Raw genomic sequence first — 22,391 nt, forward strand, 5'->3', positions numbered from 1 at the left:
ACAGATAAGGGAGGAAAAAATCACCCTGAATCCCTATACATACATATCTTGATGTATATTCCCCCTATATTTTTATTTGACTATAACTATGTATCAATTTTGTATTTGATACGTGCTATTTTTATAACCTATTTTTTTTCCACTCAGTGATACACAGTGACTGTGCTTCCATGCCACTCATCTGTAACATCATTGTTTTTTCATTGCACCCATGTGCCATACCTTTTAAAAGGCACAAAACATACAGCGGGTAAAGGGCCGTGTGTTGAAAAGGCTTCCACGTGTTCTTGTTAGGTGTGTGGCAGGGCAGGTCCTACACGGACACCACTGCAGTGCTGCAGGGGTGGAGGGGGGCAGAGGGGTCGGCTCTTCCTGGGGACGAATCCCTCAGCAGAGGGAAATCAAGGAGCAAACAGAAGCTGAGCACCCTGTCTGGGTCCGTCACCCCCCAGTCCTCTCCCCAACTCATCTTCCCAAATACTCCTGGGGCATGTCTCTGCTTGTGGGTGCACCTTCTCACAGGTTGGAAGGGGATGTTGGCCTTAGAGACCCTCTCTGCAGGGCCGAGCAGGAAAGTCAGACCCTCCGCCTATTAGGATATCTAATAGCCAAGCCCACCAGCCAGCCTTTAGCTGCCTGCCCTAGAGATGCCTAATGTCTATGCCACACCAGAAGCTCCCTTGAATGTCCCCCGATTGGATTCTGGTTTCTGGTCAAGCTCTGGAAACCCGTGTTCTGCTGCTGTGAGTTCTGATCTTGCAGTAGCCTGAACAGGTTGCTACTAAGGCTGGTACTAATTTGATTTGATCTGATATTTAAAATTACTCCTTGCGGACACGCTGCGCACACGTATGCCAAAGATTATAAGAAAGCTCCAGTAAAACAGGGGGACATGTAATAAGATTTTCTAAGGAAATGGAAATCAAAACTCATTATCTTTTCAAAAAAAGACTTCTCTAAAGACCCCAGTCTGAATCAAATGCTCCCTTACATACATTTCCCAACTATTTTGCACATTCCTAAGATTCCTGTCACCCTACAGTGTTCGCCTGTGTGTGCCTGCGCAGGTGAGCACCTGAAGGAGATGCCACCCTGTTTTACCTGCTTATTTGTAATTTTCTGTAATCCAGCAGAGTCCCTAGACACTAGTTGTGGAGCAGGGAGCTTAGGGTCTTACTCCAATTTAGAGAAGTGGTTAAAGGCATGGAACCTACAGTTCAAGTCTCAGTTTGCTGTGACCTTGGGCAAGTTATTCAATCTCTCTGCTTGGGTTTCTCCATTTAAAAATGCAGATGATAATACTACCTGCTTTGCACGGTCATTCTGAGTAACAATGATTTGGATTTATAATGCACTTCTATGGGGGCCTGGGTGGTTCAGTCGGTTAAGCATCTGCCTTCAACTCTGGTCATGATTCCAGGGTCCTGGGATCGAGCCATGTGGGGCTTCTTGCTCTGGGGGTGAGGGGGAGGGGCAGGGGAAGGGATCCTGCTTCTCCTCTTCCCCGCTTGTGCTCTCTCTCTCTCTCTCTCTCTCAAATAAATAAAATCTTTAAAAAAAATAATGCACTTTGAATAATGTTTGGCATACAAAAGTATTGCATGGCTATTAATTTAATTTTACTTTAGTCATATTGAATTGCTACTGAAGCCTCTGTTTCTTTACAGGTGCAAGAGAAATATATTGGAAGTGGCCAGCACGGAGCCTGAAACGTGCTACAGGCTCGGTGGACACTTCCCGGGCCACACTTACAACCACTGTGTCCACTCATGAAAGCTTGAGATGGGGTGAGCATGAAAGTGCACTGAAGGCGTGCCCGTTAGCAACTTCTTGGGCCTCTTGCTTCCAAGCCCTCTTTCCTGCACATCTGTAGTGGTCGTGCAGTTGGCTACTGCAGTTAAGTTATACCACCAGATTGTTGTGGCTGTTTCTCAGGAGGAGAGATCAGATGTGTGTGTGTGTGTGTGTGTGTGTGGTAGGGGAGGGGGGCGATCACTCATGTGAAAACAGTAGGAAATGCTCAACCCTGCGTCCCCTCCACCCTTTCTCTCCCAAGCTGTGACACTTTGTAATGTAGGTAAGAGAAGAAATCATAGTGGGGTCTTTGGATTGGAGATGGGAAGGAGGCCCATTTTTAATGGCATTGAAATAAGAGGTAAGCCTAAACCCACCATTGCTTATTTATGGCTGTAGTTATTTCTCTCTGGTACATCCCAGAGGGTTACTTTCTGTTGTTAATTGGAACTTCTAAGCCATTTTTATTTACAAAGTGTTTTACAGTCATTGGTATTGATGACTTATAATTCCCCCATGAGTTAGGTGTCAGGATGAGGCATTGACACAGGCTCCACTCTCAGGAAGCTGAGACGTGAGGGTGGATAAATCTGCCCGCCCCTCCCACACAGCAGCCATGGGGTCCCGTTTTGCTTTGTTGTGGCTTGTCAGACCAGTATTACCTTCTCCATGTGCTCCGATAGCCACTACGATCGGATTCCGGAATAAAGGGTCTTTAGAGGAGGGTCGGAGGGAACCTGCGACACTCGGCACGCTTATTTTGTTTTTTAAAGAAGACAAACAACTGCCTGTTTATTGTTAAATTTGTAGTGCCAGTCATGACAAGCATAAGGATAGTAACACTTTTGCCAGCAGGGTGCTTATCTGTTTTACTAGTTCAGAAGGACTTGATTGATGTGAAAGGCCAAGGTCTCAGTGAAGATAATTTAGCCATTTCCATACAGTTTATGCTTGTGTTAGTTGTATCCTGCAGGGGAGTCCCAGGGGGTGGCTTCCCTGACCTTCCCTCTAAAAGGTAACACATAGGAGATTCCTGAAGGAACCATCATCTAACAAGACTAATGATGGCTTCCATGCCTATTATCATTCAGAGACATAGAAAGAGGCTTTAGAAATGCAGTACCACATTCCTCCCTTGATGTTGCACATGATCTATTAAGGCGTTATGTGGCAGATAAATTAATCATTAAAAACTTACTGTTAAGTCTTTACAAATAATAACCAGGTGTACCTTGATTATCTTTGATCTCAATATATATTTTTTCTGTCACTAAACAGATGATACATAGCAGTTTGTTTTACTGACTTTTCTGAAGGACCCAAAGAAAGAAGGCTATTTTCCTCCAGCACTTTCTTCTGCCTTTTTTTTTTTTTTTTTTTTAAGTTAGAAGGGCTACAAAGAAGTTTTTCACTCAGTAATAGCTCATGACAGCCAGGATCACTTTTTCATATTGCTTTGCTGGGATGTGAGTATAAAGCATCTTCCCTGTTTATTATTCTAGCCATCCTCCCAGTTGATTTATTTCTCCCATTCACTGCTACTTAGTATTTAAAAGTTCTGACCAAGGGACACGCTCCACATCTTGTGTGCATTAGGTGTTCCATGATACACTGGATTCCACTTACTGCCATCACTTTGGATTGAGGTGGATTTTTTTTTCAATATCATATGTTTTTTCATCACATTAACCACTTCCAGAGCTAATAACATTTTCTACATTCCAAAAAGAAAAGAAAAAAAAATGAGAAGATGAAATAATACAAATACAACAATCAAGCTAGATATACATAAGACAAATGAAAATGCATTACAACACAGAACAGGTTTAGTACCATAAATGATGTAATGATTAAATCATTCTTAAGTGATTTAATATGCTTCTGGGGAAACTCACGTTAATAGAAATTGCTTGAGTAACTGATAAATTCAGACACGGCACTAGGAATGTGGTGATGGAGATGAGTGGTAACAGGAGGGGAAGAGGTGTCCTTCCACAGGCAGTAGGTTTTGTAAAGCTTAAGACAGCAAGTTTGGTTGAAATTCTTGTTCTCACCACATATCTCTACAGTTTACTCCCTTAGGAAATACATGCTTTTATTAAAGGTTAGTTTAGAGAGGTAAAAGTTTTAATTTAGCCTTTCAAAAATTATTTTTGAAAATCTTTCCTTTGGAGATGTGGAATCTTCAATATCTTAAGGACTATTTTATGGTTGGGTATTGAAATATGGGGATTACTTCAGAGGGAGAATTAAGATTTTTTTTCTGGTTTGTTTAATACAATATACGTGAAAAGGATTCTTTATTCCCTCTGAATTCTGAGAAATTGATGGTGATGATGTGCATTTTTACTTTTTAAAACTTATGTAGAACATGATTAATAGGAAGACAAAAAAACAACCATATCTTCATAAAAATGCCAATTACAACAAGAACATACTAAGGCTATTGATATAACTTAATGTTTTCTTTAAAATCAAAATGTTAAAAAAATAAAAATTAAAAAAAAAATAAAATCAAAATGTTGGGGCACCTGGGTGGCTCAGTGGTTGACAGTCTGCCTTCAGTCATGGTGTGATCCCAGAGTCCTGGGATCGAGTCCCACATCAGGCTTCCTGCAGGGAGCCTGCTTCTCCCTCTGCCTATATCTCTGCCTCTCTCTGTGTGTCTCTTATGAATAAATAAATAAAATCTTTAAACTACATAAAATAAAATAAAATGTTTTTGAAGGGACCGATAACTATTATGAACTGTGATAATAGCAAAAATTTATCAAACATCAAAACTGTTCTAAGTGCTTCACATGTGCTACCTCATTTTACTATCATAATATTATAATCTAGTATTATTTTTCCCTGTATAGAGGCAAAGAGAGATGAAATAATTTTTTAAAGATTATTTATTTATTCAGAAAGAGAGAGAGAGAGAGGCAGAGACACAGGCAGAGAGAGAAGCAGGCTCCATGCAGGGATCCCAGCGTGGGACTCGATCCCGGGTCCCCAGGATCACACCCCAGGCCGAGGGCGGCACTAAACAGCTGCACCACCAGGGCTGCCCCCCCCCCTTTTTTTTTTGAAATAAATTTCCCAAGACCATATGACTAGGGAGGAATAGAGCAGTGATGGATGAGAAAGTAAATATTGTCTTCTTTTTTTTAAGATTTTATTTATTCATGAGAGACACAAAAAGAGAGAGGCAGAGACATAGGCAGAGGGAGAAGCAAGCTCCCCTCAGGGAGCCCCATGTGGGACTCGATCCCTGAACTCCAGGATCACAGCTTGAGCCAAAAGCAGAGCTCAACTGCTGAGCCACCCAGGCGTCCCAAAAAGTAAATATTTTCTACTGAACAAAGTACAATGCCTTGATGATGTTTTTCTTTTTCTTTTCTTGGTAATACTGACAGTCCATCCAGTGCCATTCTGGCATCTTAGATTGATAAAACTGAGGTCCAGAGAAGTTAAGTGGTTTGCTTAAGGTCACACAGCAAATTAATGGTAAACAGGGAAAGCTCTTCAGCACTCTACCATGGTATCTGAATTGGACCTATTTGGCAGCCTACATTGGACTGGAGTGGTACCAGTGGTAAACGGGTCCCACTCTAAGAGCAGAAAGTAAGGTTATCTGGCTAAATAAAATCAACCCCCTCTTCAGTTAAAAACAAGACACCTTGGGAGTAGAGTAAGAGCATGAGTCAGAATGAACCTGAGGTGAATTTATGGAGCAAATGACAATTTCTTGGGTATGATCCTAACATCCTACTCCTAACTACATCTTCATCCCTTTCCTGCACTATTCAGTGACTTGAATTCAGATTCATTATGCTTATCCTGACTGAAATCCAGTCTCCCTGTATGGTCATCAACTTTAAAGTGTGAGTGCTTTAATAATCTCTTTCTGGGATTTTAAAGAGACCAGCTAAAAAGATCATTGCATGTGGATCTTTTTAGTATTGTAGCATCTAGAGACAGAAACTAACTTAATATAAGAGAGGCTTCCAAGTATTCTTCAATTCAGATAATATAAACAGCCACTTTTTCTTTTGTGAATATACGTCTGACCCTAAAAAAGGTAATGAAAATTTTCGGGGAGAACATTTACAATAGGCATGGTAATTATATATTTATTTTAAGATTACCTATCTTTGAGATGCTCAATCATGGTCAGATTTTAAAAATAAAATCAACTCTTCGACTATTATCCAGTATAGTAGAACCTTGCCAATTAAATTCCTGGAGATAAAATAGAAGCACAGGGAAGTTACTTCTTATAGAAAAAAGTCAGGGTAAAGATGGAACCTTTCTGATTCCAATTTGTATGAGCCAGTATGCCATTTTATTTGGTAATAGTTACAGGGATAGGAGAGGACACTGGGAATATATAACTCTTGGACTTCAGACTAAGATAATTTGAGTTCTTAGATTACTGGGCTAATCTGACTAAACACTAATTTTCTGGGTTCTTATTCTTGTAAATGAGTGCATGTTCATGTGGAAAACACAGACTTCAGACAAAAACATCTTATATCCCTTCCTATCTTCCCTAAACCCAGTGAAGAAGAAAATTAAGGATTTCTACCCTAAGAAGAAAGTAATTCCTCCTTATTAAAGAAATAAAGTTGTCAGATTTACTAAAGAAAATTACAGGATGGTCAGTTATATTTGAGTTTAAGATAAAGAATGTATTTTTTTTTTTTTTAGTACGTGTCCCATGAAATATTCGGATGTAGCGTATTTTATCCGACAACTCTCAAGAGGAACCCTGAGCCCACTCCTAGTGGAAAGGGGGTGTGGGCACTGACCAGCAACCTGTGGGTCCCCGTGGAAGTGGCTGCCTCATCAGGGCTCTGGAAGAGCAGTTCTTCTGCCAACAGATCTTGGTCTGTGCAGTAGTACAAGCACTGCCTGAGTGTGTCTTGTCTCAGGCTGTGCTTGGAGAGATGGTCATTGCAGGTTGGCCATGTATGGGGCCAAATTCATGTAGGGGAAGTGGCCAGGCCTTCAGGAACTGGACCACAGAGACAAAATTAATCCTTCAATTTTTTTACGCTATTTTGATGGAGGCCATTCTTACATTTTAAGCATGGCATTGATGTTTATATTCAAACTACTGCATTGTAATCCAGTCATGTTAGCTGGATTATATTCAAGGTCTACAGGTTTCATCTAATTTAGGATATAATTTGCTGACCAAAGAAAAAAATTTTATTACAAAGAAGTATTTGTTGTGGGCCTCCTGCACAGTCTTCCAAGGGGGATTTCTTCTAGGTACTCCTCCCAACTCTACGGTACTTCACGGTAACCAAGTGAAAATCATTTGTCCTTCTCAGTCTTGGCTTTCTTATCATCCTTATGTGAAGTATAGGAAGTGAAGCGGTTTGAGGGAGAAGACTCAGCTGAATGATATTATAACTGGAGCTAAGAAGTGATGACTTGTCTGGCAACTACTCAAATGAAAATTGGTGCTGATTTCTAAAAAATGGTAAAACAGTTCCCCCGAGTGATTTTATTCCCACCACTGGCTATTTATGATTTTTAAAAATATATATAAACTAGAAGATGCAAAACATTTATAAGGGGAACCCTGGGTGGCTCAGTGGTTTAGTGCCTGCCTTCGGCCCCAGGAGTGATCCTGGAGACCATGGATGGAGTCCCACGTCGGGCTCCCTATATGGGGCCTGCTTCTCCCTCTGCCTGTGTCTCTGCCTCTCTGTCTCTCTCTCTCTCTACTCTCTGTGTCCCTCATGAATAAATAAATAAAATCTTTAAAAAGAAACATTTTTAAAAAAACATTTATAAAGATTTTAAATGTGTAGTATTTAAAATAAAACCCTCATCACTCATCACCTTTTTTTTTTTTTAATCTGATGAGCTATTTTAGCCAAGAACAGTAAATTAACATAAATTGGCCTGTGGCTTGAACACTAAGAATCAGATTTTGACAAATCAATACAATAAAAAGCATGTTAGGACCATTAAACAAAAGAGAAAAGCCAAAGAACTCTATAGAAAGGCATGTTTTCCAGCATAGCAGTTTTCAAGTGCTCAATGTTCTTTTCCTGCGGCATATGAAGGGCACCTAGTGCCCCCTAGCTGAGGAATCTATGTAGTTTCCCGCCCTTCCCCCACTTGACAGACAGCTGGTGTTCTTGGCGCCTCTGCCCCTGCACACCGGTAGCTCTTGGGAGAGAGCAGCTCTCCCTGCAGCAAAGTGCACCGCTGATGTAGGCTCTCTCTCTGCCTTGTCTTTTGTGTGTTTTTGCAATCAAAACTAACATCTTCTTGTCTCTCTCTTTCTTAGTGATTTGTTTCCCTCCAATACTTACATCCAAAAGGAAGATGCTCAGAGTGATAAAGTGGTCCAGAGCCTCTAACGCTGCAGTGATGAGGCATGAGGAGCATACATTATCCCCTGGAAATCAAGTGCATTGTGAGTCAGGGCTTGGGAAAGCAGCTCAGTGTGTACCTGCAGGTTTCCTTACTGGGCCATTGTTCTATTAGTTTGTTAGAAATTAAGACAAGCGTCTGTATGGGAAAAACTTTTTTAAAAATCTTGCAAGAAAATACACTAAGGTGGTTACCTTTGAATGAGTGACTATGGTTGATTTTTTTGAATTGATATTTGCTATAATTTAAAAGGTTCTAAGATAAACACATAACTTTATAGGTCAAAAAAATAATAAACTGTAATAAAGCAAAAGGAATGTGAGGTTACGTATTCTGAGTTTGTCTTTCCTTAGGTTTCAGGAGTTCTGTATAAACTTGCTACCTTTGTGAGCTTCCATGGTTGAATCAATTCAATGCATTACCATGCAGCAGCAGTTTCTATCTTCAAAGACCTAAAGCAGGAGAAGATTGCAGAGCCCCCTTGGACCCTTGCAGCTCTAGATGTAGGATGTAATGAGTATGTCTCTTGAACTAAGAGAGTAGTGGTTGGCTCTAAACCACCTGGGCTGAGTGAGCTTTCGTAGCACATCATGTGGCAGTTGAATGTGGAAGTCACTTTTGAACATACAGAAATGGGTCCCTTAAATGAAATGCAAAATTATGGGTAGTAAATGGATTGTCCAAATATATCCATTCCCCTTTTCTTCCTGAGTGTTGCAGAATCTCTGTGGTGAAGTCAGAGGCTGTATGAATTTTGTACAGTTTTCCCCCAGAAGTGCCTGGCACATTGTAGACGTTCAGTGAACTTCTCTTGAATGAATGAAATGTAAACTGAGTCAAAATTTCATCACATCTGATCAGAATCCAATTACCTGAGCAAGCACATGTTAAAAGACATCTAGCACAAACCCAGGACAATATGGGCATTCAGTAAGTGCTAGATAAATGCCTTCCCTATAGACCTCAGGTTTTTCTGCTTTCTATAAATCTGTGCTCTTTCTAGAAGATAGTAGTTACCAAATGGCAGTGTGTGTGCCTTTGAAGATGTTAACAAGCGATTAAAGAAATACATATAAAAGTTCCAGGGCCAAATAAGTTTGGGGAATGGTGCCTACCTTATTTTGCCCTTAGAAAATTTCCACTTACAAAACATTTGAAAAATACAGCAGTAAAGCAGCTCGTTTAACCATTTTCAAAAATATTTTTATCTCCACGAAAGTTATGTATGCATCTAGTTCTCCAGTGTTTGTTATGGAAAGTAGAAATCCTTCACCCCAGCTTTACATTCCCCACTTCCCAGAGGCACTATTGATTCTGTTAGCATTACTTTCAGTATCTCTAAATAGCCCTAAACAACTATTTGTACTCCCACTTTTTGATATATTGGTTTTAGGTATTATCTATTGACTTTGACAATGGAAGTATTAAGAAAAAGGGCTCAGACAGTGCCACAGCAGCAAACAGTGCAGGCTGAGACTCATACGTGGAAGGACTAGCAGGATACACAGTTTCTTGGCATCAAATGGAGAGTTCTGCTTGAGCGAGCATAGCCAGACACAAGGATGTGCTCTGGAGAGGGGCAGCTCCATCACACCAGTTGCTTTCTTCTTATGGGGGCTTTGCTGGCAGGGTTGTGGTGGGGGCAGAGGATGTGACAGTGGGTTTTATACAAATAAGGGTGGTGTTGCCTGTGGAGATCAGCATTTTGTAGCTTTATGCCAGTTGCCTAGGAGAGTCGAATACCAGTCTTGAAAGATCCTGGGAGGAAGGAAACATTGGTCCCAAAAGGCTCATTGGCAGATAACCAGAGAAAACTGCAGGGTTCACCAGTGGACAATCCAGTAGGACTCTTTTACTCCACTGCCTCATCCTCTTGGTAGTTATTTCACACTTTGGTTAGATCAATATTCAGTGTATTCATTATTATGACCATTTGAAACGCTATTCAGGGTCGAGCCATATAATACCTTTGATTAATTTATCCTCCTGTACAACTTCTAGTTTTCCCTGGGGTTATTTTACTGTTTTATGTTTGCAAAGTTCTTTATGACTAATTTTTCCAAACTCTCCCTCATTTGTATAACCTTCCTCTCAGTATGTTCAAGCACATTAAGCATTCCCTCAGTTTTATCTTCTTAAAGACATCTCTTCCAGAACCTTCAGGTCTCTAGTCTGACCGTCTTGCCCTCAATGCCTGTTTCACCCAGTGGCTTAGTTTCTCATCATTGTAGTGGTCACTGTTGGCACCCTGCTCAGATTCTCTTACAGGGCTGGGGTGCCTATCTTGCAGTTGCTATATATGCCAGTGCCTCACAGATGCTCCTTCCCCAATAAATTATCTGAAGTCAAACGGGAGCCATTTCAACTAAGAGGTTACACCCCTCCCATGGTCAATACTGGATTGACCCAGGATACAAAAGTCTGGTCTCCTTGCCTTTAGGTGCAATTTATGCAGCTGTGCTCCCCATAGGATGATGCTGAGCTGTTCTTCAGCTGCGTCCTCATCTTTGCCTCCTTCCCCCACCCTATTGTTTCCCTCTTCTGCTTTTTCCTGAGAGCTCTGCTCCAATAAGTCACAGGCACATGAATTTCTGTTTCAGGCTCTGCCCTGGGAACCTGACCTATGACAACCATCACCCTGAGGGGTCTTTTCACATTTCTCTTGAGTTGAATTTTTCATAGTTCGCTCTTATTTTGTGGAATTGTGTCTTCCTCCCTCTTGGTTTATTTTCTTGGTTAAAGGCATCCTTTTGTCATTTCCTGAGAATAGTTGCATGGGAGATAAGTTTTTAGTTCTTGAATGACTTAAAATATTGTAGGCCACTCTCATACATGATCAATAGTTTAGCTTGGTATAGAATTTTAAATTGGCAATCATTTTCCATCAGAATTTTAAAGTCAAGGTTCTATCCCTTCTAGTTTCCAGTGTTGTTGAGAAGTCTGGTGACTTTTTGATTCCTGAATCTTCTTTGTGTTACCTTTTTAGCCCTCACTGGATTCTCTTGAGATCTGTTCTCTGCCCGAGTATTCTGCAGTTTCTCGGTGATATAGATTGATATGGATCTCCTTTTTGTGCATTGTGTTAAGTATGCAATGGACTCTTTCAATCTGTCCATTTATGTGCTTTAGTTTGGGAAATTTTCCTGAATCATTTCTTAGAAGATTTTACACCTAACTTTTTTCTCTTCTTCTTGCTGTGATTCTTATTATTTGGATGTTATAATTCTTTAATTGATTCTTTTTTTAAAAAAAAATTTTTCTTATTTAGCCTTTTGTTCTACTTTCTGGGAGACTTTTTTTTTTTTTTTTCAATTTTATCCTCCAGTTCTCAATTGAATTTTTTATTTCGGTAATCATATTTTTTTTTTGGTAATCATATTTTCAATCTCAAAAGCCATAATTCTTTGTTCCATTTTTAAGGTATTCTCTTGCTTTATGAACTCAAGATACATGTCTTATCTATCTGAAGGGTTAACGATAAATTTTGGATTTTTTCTTGCATAGTTTCTTTTTTTTCTCCAAATTTCTTTCTTGTTGCCATTATTGTTGTGATTGTTATAGCTCAAATATCTCTCAAATTTCTGGTAGTTTTGGCTGACTTCTTAACTTTGAGAGTGAAGCTCTATAGAGTTGTTTGTTACCTCCATGTGCTTGGCCAGGACTCTTCAACCCTGTGCTTCCCTGTAGGGTTATTGGGCTGTGCCAATTATTATATTGCTTAATATATACATTCAGCTATATGTAACATAAAATTTAAAGAAGAATGGTTTAAACAAGGAAAAGCTTATTTATATCAAATGCATGTTTGGGCTTAGCATAACACTCCAGGACCCAGACATCTTCTATCTTGTTGCTCTACTATTTTGTGGATGTACAAGAAGGCTCAGCACCATGTCTACATTCTAATCCACAAGAAAATGGAAGAAGGGAGGAAAGGTTTTACATAGAACATCTGCTTACATCACATTGGCCAGAAATATTGGCCACATCTCACGGCAAAGGAGGTTGGCCTTTTACAAAATATGTATAGCCATATGACTAATTTAAAATAATGTTACTATAGAATAAGGGAAGAATGGATATTAGGATGCAACTAAAAGGTGATGGCATAGTCAATATCTTTTTTTTAATAATATATTTATTTTTTATTGGTGTTCAATTTGCCAACATACAGAATAACACTGTTAAGTGCCCCCCTCAGTGCCCACCACCCAGTCACCCCCACTCCCTGCCCTCCTCCCCTTCCACCACCCCTAGTTTGTTTCCCAGAGTTAGGAGTCTTCCATGTTCTGTCTCCCTTTCTGATATTTCCTACCCATTTTTTCTCCCTTCCCCTCTATTCCCTTTCACCATTATTTATATTCCCCAAATGAATGAGACCATATAATGTTTGTCAATATCTTTAAGGCATTTTCTTTGGGCTGGTCAAATCTTCCAGAAAAGATTCTTCCAAAATCCTGACTAGAATGTTTTAACCCTGGTTGTCAGAGTTCTGGGAATTGAATGAGACCAAAACAAAACAAAACAAAATAAAACAAAACAAAGACCCAAAATAGCAATAGTGATAGTAGTGGGGACTGGCAATCATTTATTTATTTTATGTAATTATTTATGTATTATTTTAATTGAATTTAATTTTAATTTTTAATTGTAATTTTCAAATTTAATTTTATTTAATTATTAAATATTTATTATTTTATTTAATGTGGATAATTCTGGTTCTCTAATCCAAACACCAGAGCTCCAGAAAATCTAGCCTTGGCTTGGGGTGGGTTGTTGGCTTTTCTGCATGGAGTGGTGAGGAGGTCTGAGAATCTCATTTTCGACCAATCTTTGTTTTCAGTCCTATCTTCACTTCTAGTTTCAGAAGTGTTGCTTCCAACTTATGAGTCCAGCAAAAATTGGGTTGCTTCTCAGCTTTCCTCACTCTTAATTTAGAATTCAGTTTTCTCAAGTCTCCCAAGACATTAGCCACTCATTCATCTGCTTTATATTTTCCAAAATTTGGGTTTTGTTGACTTCTCACCCATTCTCTTTGTCTGACAGGTTTATACTTTAAAAAAAAAAAAATCCCTTACTTTTGTTTATGTGGGAAAGAATAGAAATAACTTCAGAGTTTCAACCCATTATCATTAACCTAAAACCTGAATTCTTTAAAGCCTTTTGTTTCAATACTTCACTTCTTTTCTTCTTGGAGTACCTAATAACATTTCCTAAGGAAAGTATAATTTGATGTGATGATGATGGTGATGGTGATGATGATATCCAACATATAGTGAGTCCTTACTTGTTCTTACTAAGTACTTCACCTTTTATTTCCAGGACTGACATGAAAGCCAATTACACAGGTTCTACTGCCCTTAGACCTAGACATGTAGGCTCCTGCACCAGGACTTGAGCTCAAGGGGTCCTATACTTTGAGAATGCCTTCTTTAATAATTTTTAAGAATTTCTCTGGGCCTTGGGACCAACCAGTGCTGGCATTGCCAGGGTATTGCAAACTCTACTTAGAACCCATGTGTGCTATGGCTCCAGTTTCTTCCATTTAGGGCATTTTCTGGCCCTCTATCCCTTGTGTTAGGTTGACCAGATGCCCTAAGGAACTCTGTAACTCATACCAGTAGACTCATTCCAGGGCCTGGTGGCCAGCCTGGTTCTAGTGGGCTGCCCTGGTGAGCTGATCCAGCTGACTGCAGCAGCATTCTTTCTCAGAATCATGTAAGATTAGATCAGGAGAATGTGGCTGACATGCTAATTTGGGGGGACTCTGACTCAGAGGATAAAGAATCTGGACTTACACTGTGCAGTAAACAAATGTTCATGTTCCCTTTCTCTCCTATTATTAATTTTTCATGATAAATCACAGGGGACTGTGAATATTCTTCATCCTGTGTCCAACTGAGTAAGAGTTACCCCACACCAATATGTCAAAGGCAAGTCTTACCCAGAATATACAAGAAAATGTAAATGATAGTTCATTTTATGGCCATGTCAAACTTACCATTTGGAACTTTATAGTGTAAAAGTACAGTGACAAATCTTCCAGCCATGTTTCCTCTTGAACTCTTTTGACTGCAATCATTAACCCCTAGAATGTTATCTCTCTCAACCTTGACTGCACCTCTGACTTTCCACATCGCCACCAATGGGGAAGGAAGGTAGGCAAGGAATCTATGGGCAAATTGAGAAAAGTAGTCCCTATACATACCAATACCTCTAGTGGTGATTTCAGCTGGTTCTAATCATTCAGTGCCCTATGCCCTACCAATCACTGTGTTTTCTGAACATCAATCCTTGTTACTTCATGTAACTTTGTTTTGTTGTTGCACTAATATAACTGAAGGTCAAATGGATGAAGTATTTTGCCTAAATTTGCAAGCTAAGAAGTAAATGCCAGTGCAAGGATGTTACCCTAGGGCTGTCTGACTCTAGAACTTGCTTTTCAGGGTATACTCTACTACCTCTAAGATCCAAAAACACCAATGTAGAGTTTAGACATATTTTCCCCCAAAAGAATCCATTGCACTTTTTGGTACTCTGTACTTCAATTAAAGTAGTTAGTTTGCTGTATTATACTTTAAAATGATAACTCTATGTATCTGAAGTCTCTAAAAGAGAGAATAAAATGGATATATATGAAACAATAAAAGGCTCAGAACATGGTGTAGTGAAAAAGTGCTTGGGCTTTTGACTCACACCAAAGGAAGTCCCAATTCCAGAAAGTTATTTTGACTTTCTATGTATCATTTTTCTCATCCATGAAAGAGAAATGTTAAGTATCTATCTCAGTAATTAACAGTAGGCATTAAATAAGATTCCATGGATAAAACATAGCAACTGTATATGTAGGCACTCAATGAATCTATTTTGTCTTCCCCAACTCCCAAACACACACTTATGGATATGGATAATTCTGGTTTACACACCTATCCGGAGAAACCAATCTCTGTCATCGTATACCCTTGTGTCCTATCAGAGACATATAAAATGAAATAGTCAGGGACATAACACACTTATGTTAAGTTTCTTATCTTTGCTTACTTAATTTTGCCAAATGGCTTAATGACACATCTAAATTTCTAGAAAATCTGTTGAGTATAACCTATGGCTGAGTCACTGTTTTTCAATGTTCAGACCCTGGAGCAAGCAGGAAAAAAAAAGTCACAGAATACTTGTTAAAAACAAGCTTTGAAACTTTAAGAAAAAGAAAGGAAAACAAAAAAGCATAGATTTTTGGGATATCTATAGTTTGCGAGATTTACATTTGGAGACATTTTGAGCATGGAAGACATGTGAGGGCAAAAGTTATTTTTTATGGTAACTTAGCTTTTAGTGAGTTTGCAAAAGCAAAGTTGGAGAGTTTTTTGAGATCCAAGTGCCAAGATTTATAGACAGCAGCTGGCTAGTATGATCCTCACATTTCCAAGCCCAGTAGACATATAGAAACAAACTAGTTTATGAATACAATCTTGGGAGAAAACCAATCAGAAATTTTGCTGCTACTCTTTGGTTTCTGTGTTGTCCTCTTCCCTTTCCTGCCACCACTGTCTACTTGCAGAGCATACCATCCTGGGCACTAGGCCTATGAGAAGGGTTTTTCATATTCACGCACCACTGGCTTTCCCCGTAAAATGTGAAGATGGATTCCTCTTGGAGCTGCTCTCCACAGGCCTGGTCACATGTGTAGAGAAAGAGTAATTGCTCTATAGATCTTGTATGGGCAAATACTTTTGCTGAATGTTTACTATCTGAAAAATAATATTTTATTGTTCAAAGGTGAAAAAGACCCTTTTGGGGCTTCTGTTGGAACTAAATTACATGAATTCTTACCCTTTTTCCGTGGGAAAGTAACTTTTTAAAAAAATTTTCCAATTTATTTTCATTCTTAAAGTCTAAGTCTTCATACCAGTCATGGCCACCCTGCTTTACTCACCTAAGTAAAAACATTTATATTCATGATGATTACATTCTGACTATAATTTAGTGAACAAGAAAATATTCTGGAAGAGAGAAATGTAGCATTCTATAAGCACTGTAGAAGTAGAAATTTTCTTTTACTTTGTGGTTCTAACATATACTTTCTATAGAGGGAATAACTTCTGCAAAGGCAACTCAAAAGACCTAAAATTAGCACCACATCTTTGATCCAATAGACTATAGTATCCAAAGATTAGAATATAATGAGCCTACATATTTTCTCATCAGTACTTTCATAAGGGAAATAGATAATTGAAAATTAAACTCTTACTAATAGGATGCTGGATATTGGGTTTGTATCTTTTGAAAAGACAAGAGAAAGTAAATTATAAATCAAATCAAGTTTTAAAGTCATAATGGAATCACGCTTACTTGAAATGTGTGTTCATGCACAGGCCCGATAGACTGCCCATAGCATTATCTAGCAAAGACAAGAGTCAGAGAGAAACTGTTTATTGTGGGGAGTCGCTAAACACATATATACTTCAAAACAGGACGACAGATGTGGAGCAGCTGCTCATTATCCACAAGGAAGCGGGAGTCTGCCTTCTTTGAAATTATTTATAAGCTGCTTCATGTTTAGTTCTAATATTTTTTTCTTTTGGGTAAATAGAATTAAGCATTCATGATCAGAATTTTAAAGTATATACTGATTTGCAACAACAACACTCACATATACCACATTATCAAAATGCTTCACACTTTAATTACAGCAATATTCATGAGGGTCCTGTTATATCTAGTCATTATAATAAACACCTATCAAATGCTTACTGTGTGCCGGGCAGCACTCTAAGTAATTTAACTCATTTGATCTTCACAACTACCTTCAGAGGCAGGTACTATTCTCATTCTTATGTCTCGAAGCTCAGAGAGGTTATTAAACTTGCCCAAGATCACACAGCTAGTAAATGGTGTTGCCTCAATTCAAACACTAGCATTCTGACTCCAGAATCGATACTTGGCTAAGCCATCATATTGTATATCGCTGTTCATAAAACAAAATATAGACTATTTCAGATGTGTACGTTACATAGTGTGTGACAATTGTTGCCTTAAAAGAGAAATTTTCTGACCAACAGGATTATCAGTCAGAATAAGCTTGGTTAAGATGTGGACACAAAATGACACAATAGCACCACATGCCCAAGCCAGGTCAGCAAGAGGCTCTGCTCCCCCGACTTACCTAGGGACCTGGACCTCCGTTTTCTCTGGCAATAGAAGACAGGATAGGATGTAGCAGGACACAACGGTTCCTAAATTTCCCAGAAGTCTCACATTTCACATTCGCTTACATTCCATTGGATGAAACTAGTCACTTGGCCACATTTACCTGCAAAGCTGTTGAGAAAAGTAAGTAATGAGTAGAAAAATATTAGAAAAAAAGCCACTGAAGTCAAATAAGAATAAAAAGATTGCTAAGAAGCATTTAGCTACTCTGAATGTTAGCTACTCTAAATGTTGACAGAAATTTAGGAGACACAGGATGTCCAAACTTCCACAAAGCATTTGACACCAGTGTCAAGTGGACAAGCCAGAAAAATGATGACTAGAAGGTCTTGTGGCTAAAGAGTAAGGCTGGCCCCTGAGGACACAACTGGACACAGGGCAGCTCCTTGCAGAGGCCCCAGCCTGCTCACCAGTTCTAAATCCAGAAGCACCTGTTGGCAGGCACCTCTGAAATTTCAGGTGTCTCACCAACTATAGCGATGTTTAAATCAGATTGCTAAATTATTAATGTAGAATAACCATAAAAGTGGAGCAATCTTCTTATTTTGGCTGATAAATTCTATACTCTGGTAGATTTATCAATTCTGAATTATACATAAATTCTGAGCAAATAGAGCGAATTGATTGTTTTGGTTATCATTGGTTTAAAACTAGGAGAGCCCTGAGCTATGCCAGACTACAAAGGCAGGTCCACACATGAGATGAGACATTGGTGAGAATGATATATTGGATACAGCCAAGCCTGCTTTGAGTTGGTCTGCCGGCAAGTAGAGGGGAGGGGAGGGCACACTAGATCAAGGATTCATGAGGGAACAAGTGGATGTGGCTCTGGGTTCTTCCCTGGTCCTCACAGAGACACACCCTGTCATCTCAGCAGATGATGAGAAGTGTGGATTCTGTTGGGTTGGAGGGACCCAGAACTTGAAGTTCACTGTCCTCATATAGTCTAGGGTTGAGGAAAGGGAGTAGCAGCAGGCAGAGGACATTTCAACCGTGTCCGTGCCATAAGAATCTCACATCTGAGTTCCAGATCCATCATTTTTTCTTTTTTTTTTAATTTTGGTAAAATACACATAACATAAAGTTTGTCATTTTAATCACTTTTAAGTGTACGGTTCAGCGACATTCAGTGATTCACATTATTTTTTTAAAGGTTTTATTTATTTATTCATGAGAGACACAGAGAGAGAAAGAGAGGCAGAGACACAGGCAGAGGGAGAAGCAGGCTGTATGCAGGGAGCCCGACTTGGGACTCGATCCCGGGACTCCGGGATCACGCCCTGGGCTGAAGGCGACGCTAAATGGCTGAGCCACCCAGACTGCCCAGCAATTCACATTATTAAACAACCATCACCACTCTCTCTCTCTAGTACTTTTTCACCATCCCAACCAGAAACTCTTGACCCATGAAACCATAATTTCTCTTATAAATTTTTTTCTTACTGAAATATAATTGACATACAGTATCCTATTGGTTTTAGATGTTCATCATAGCAATTCATTATTTTTGTACATTACAAAATGATCCCTTCAATAAGTCTAGTTGCCATCTGTCACTATAGCAAAGTTATTACAGTATTATTGACTATATTCCCTATGCTGTGCTCCTCATCCCCATATTATTTACACCAAAGTTACGAAGACCTAGGTGCCCCCTGTTTTATTTCTTGTCTGTCTGATGCCTGCCACAAGACTGTACTCATGTACATCTGGCTATACCTGCCTGAAGGACTGAATGCTCAGTTAGGCATTCAGGTTAGGTTAGGTTAGGGCTGGAGGCACACAGAATAAATGTCTATGCTCCCTGGCACTTTTCACCAGCACACGAACATCTGCTCCCTCCGTGACCACATTCTTTCTTGCAATTTAGTATTTATACCAAGTTTGGACAATAAATATATTGATTCTTAGTCCATTCGGGTTGCTATAACAAAATACCAGAGATTTGGTAGCTTATAAACAACAGAAATTTATTTTTCACCATTCTGGAGGCTGGCAGGTGCAAGATCAAGATACCAGCAGATTTGGTGACTTGTGAGGGCCCACTTTCTGGTTCATAAGCAGCATCTTTTGCTGCATCCTTATAGGGTAGGAAAGGGGCCAAGGGAGGTTTCTTGGGCCTCTTTCACATGGGCACTAATTTCCTCATAAGGTTTCTGTCCTTATGACTTAATCACCTCTCAAAGGCCACAGTTCCTAAGACCACATCATGTTGGCCATGAGATTTCAACATATAAATTTAGCAAGGGAGGGATTCAAACATTTAGACTATAGCATATTCTTTTGTTTTTATAGCACATTCTCTATAGAGGCTCATGCCCTATTTATCATAAATAGGGGTTTCTCTAGATACCTCAGGTGTTTATTCACAGATTACTTATGACAGAGGGACAATCTTATTTTCATATGTATTTATTTTCTAATTTAACTTTGAAAAACATCTTAACTTGATGTTAGGAGAATATTCTTCTTACTATTTATTATCTACAAATGCTAGTCCAATTGAGCAACCCCTATCTGGTTGAACAGCACCAGGGATGCTGAAGGGTAGGTTCAAACCTACCTGGAGTACCACGAGACACATTTCAGATGGGACTCAGTTGTTAGCCCTGTTCAACTAAAAAGTTTATCCCATAATTGGATAAAACCATAAAATGGATGCTGATCAAAGTGTTTAATAACTTCACGCAAAGGAGGAAATGCAAGATTTCAGAATCAAACTCTAAAAAGGCCTACTGGGGGCAGCCCGGGTGGCTCAGGGGTTTAGCGCCGCCTTAAGCCCAGGGCCTGATCCTGGAGACCTGGGATCGAGTCCCACGTCGGGCTCCCTGCATGGAGCTTGCTTCTCCCTCTGCCTGTGTCTCTGCCTCTTTCTCTCTCTCCTCTCTGCTGTGTTGCTCATGAATAAATAAATAAAATCTTTAAAAAAAATAAAAAAATAAAAAATAAAATAAATAAAATAAAAAGGCCTACTGGGCTAAAATGATGAAATCCAACACTGAGACTGAATGGTGGTCGATTCAAGGTCCTGCACCTGGATCCCAAACTTCAACTGTTTACGGGCAAGGTATGGGTCATGGGGTTTGTAAATGTTCACTGGTCTGACTTTGGCTCTTTTATATTTCCCAGCTACCCTGTAATTAGCTTTGCCACTGATGGACTCTGACAGTCAGTGAGTGAATGTGAGTGAGAGTGACATATGTCACTTCTAAAATGAGGAAGCCAAAGATCAGGTGTGCTTCCCCCCACACACTCCCTGCCTCCTGTCCTCAGCAGGATGATACTAGGGAGACCATGAAATGACAAGTTGGAGGAGCCATGAGATGAAAGCAGCATATTCCTTTAGTCACCTCTTTGAAGTGAACAATTCAAATCTCCCTGGAATAGGATGTGAGGGAGAATAAATCTTGATTCCATTAAGCTATTGAGATCTTGGGGTTGTTTGTTTACATCTGAAAAGCATTTAAGTATTTTAACTGGCAGTAAGTTTATATGAATCAACTAGAAGGATGCTTCCTATTCTTAACTTAGTAGCACTCAACCACTGGCCCTCCCTCTAAAAGGAAACACTGATTTCCTGTGGACACCTCAACATCCTCTAGGTTTTTCCTCCCACCTTGCTAGCTGCTCCTTTCTCTGTCTTTCTTTGCATTTTATTCTCAAGGGCTATTAATTATTGAGTTCTAGGTTCAGGGCTCTGGGCTTTCCTCTTTTTATTTGATGTTCTTCCATATGGATTCAATTACCGTCTATATGCAGAAGACTCACAAATTCATATCACCACCTGAGCTCCAGACACACATAATCAAACCTTCTACTTGATGTTTCCTTGTGCACTTTTCAATGACTCTTCTTACAAAACTGTACTCCTAATCTTTCCTCACAAATCTGGCCCTCTTCCAATGTCTCCCACCTCAGTGAATGGCACGGCACCCCTCCAGTCACATCAGATAGAACCTGTAAGTCTATGAATCTCTCACCTTTATCTAATCCTCCCCTTCCCCACTTTATATGATCCATTATCAAGTTTTGCCAATTTTCCTTCTAAATAGTTCTCAATTCCATTGTCTTCTTGCCTGTTACCACAGGCCACCTTGGCATTATCTGTTCCCAAGTCTTTTTACTGATCCATGTGCATATATTCTGGTGTCTTCCCAATCCACTGTTCCCTGTAATCTTTCAAAAATTAAAATTTCATCTCCTCCTGTTTAAAACTCCTCATGGAAAAAAAAATAAAACTCCTCATGGTTTTCCATTTGTTGTGTTAAGCTTGAGATAAAATAGGGTCTCAAAGATCCTGCATGATCTGGCACTTTCTTCATTCCTGCTGATAGGCATCCCCTTCCTTGTTCCATTTGTGTTGGACTTCTTTCCATTCCTCACACCTTCACGAAGGTCCTTACTACCCACCTCTACTGCATATGCTTGCTTCCTCACCTGAGATGATTCTCTGTCTTCTCGTCACCCTATTAGCTTTATCCTCCCTCAAGCATCTTGCTCAAAACAAAAGAAGCCTTTTTGATCTCCCTGATTAGCTCAAATCCTCCTATTACAGGTTCATAAGACTGTATACCTTTCCTTAGGACTTGTCACAGATGCAATTTTACATTTATTTGTGAGACTGTTTGTTCCTCTCTATATCCCTCACTGGATTATAAACTCTATGAAAGCAGAGGCCATGTTTTCTTTTGTTCATTTTTATCTCCAGGACCTAATACAGTGCCAGATAGAGATTATATTCCCAGTATTTGCCAAAGGAAGAGTGGAAGGGGAAAGGGTGGAAACGAAAGATGGAAAATGAGAAGGAAGGAAAGAAGAAAGGAAGAAGACAGATCAGTTTCTCCCCCATGCTTGGGAGAACTGGGTTAGGTTGTAAGTGCTATATTTTGAGACCAAAGCAAATCAGAATATATTCAGAAGACAGAAACCAAAAAGGGAAGGGTGAGCCAAGTTGGGGATCCAATTACCATTAGTTTCCTGTAGTCAAGGGATCCTATTCTAAAGAAAAA

At 39.5% G+C, this 22,391-nt stretch overlaps 2 long non-coding RNA genes across 2 annotated transcripts in view; both read right to left on the minus strand.

Moving 5' to 3' along the window:
• Nucleotides 1-22,391, minus strand: part of LOC140636593 (uncharacterized) — a 173,041-nt gene that overhangs the window by 48,072 nt on the left and 102,578 nt on the right. Inside the window, exons 6-7 of the long non-coding RNA XR_012033806.1 lie at nucleotides 17,339-17,493; nucleotides 16,525-16,573 (exon numbers count right to left, since the gene is read on the minus strand). This is a non-coding gene — a long non-coding RNA (uncharacterized lncRNA). The remainder of the gene's footprint in view (nucleotides 1-16,524; nucleotides 16,574-17,338; nucleotides 17,494-22,391) is intronic.
• Nucleotides 3,145-11,478, minus strand: LOC140636594 (uncharacterized). Its single transcript, XR_012033807.1, has 3 exons — nucleotides 8,115-11,478; nucleotides 5,928-6,021; nucleotides 3,145-3,508 (listed from the first exon to the last, which is right to left on the minus strand). It is a non-coding gene; the product is annotated as an uncharacterized lncRNA (long non-coding RNA).

This window comes from Canis lupus, chromosome 7, assembly GCF_048164855.1.
Source record: "Canis lupus baileyi chromosome 7, mCanLup2.hap1, whole genome shotgun sequence".
NCBI lineage: Eukaryota > Metazoa > Chordata > Mammalia > Carnivora > Canidae > Canis > Canis lupus.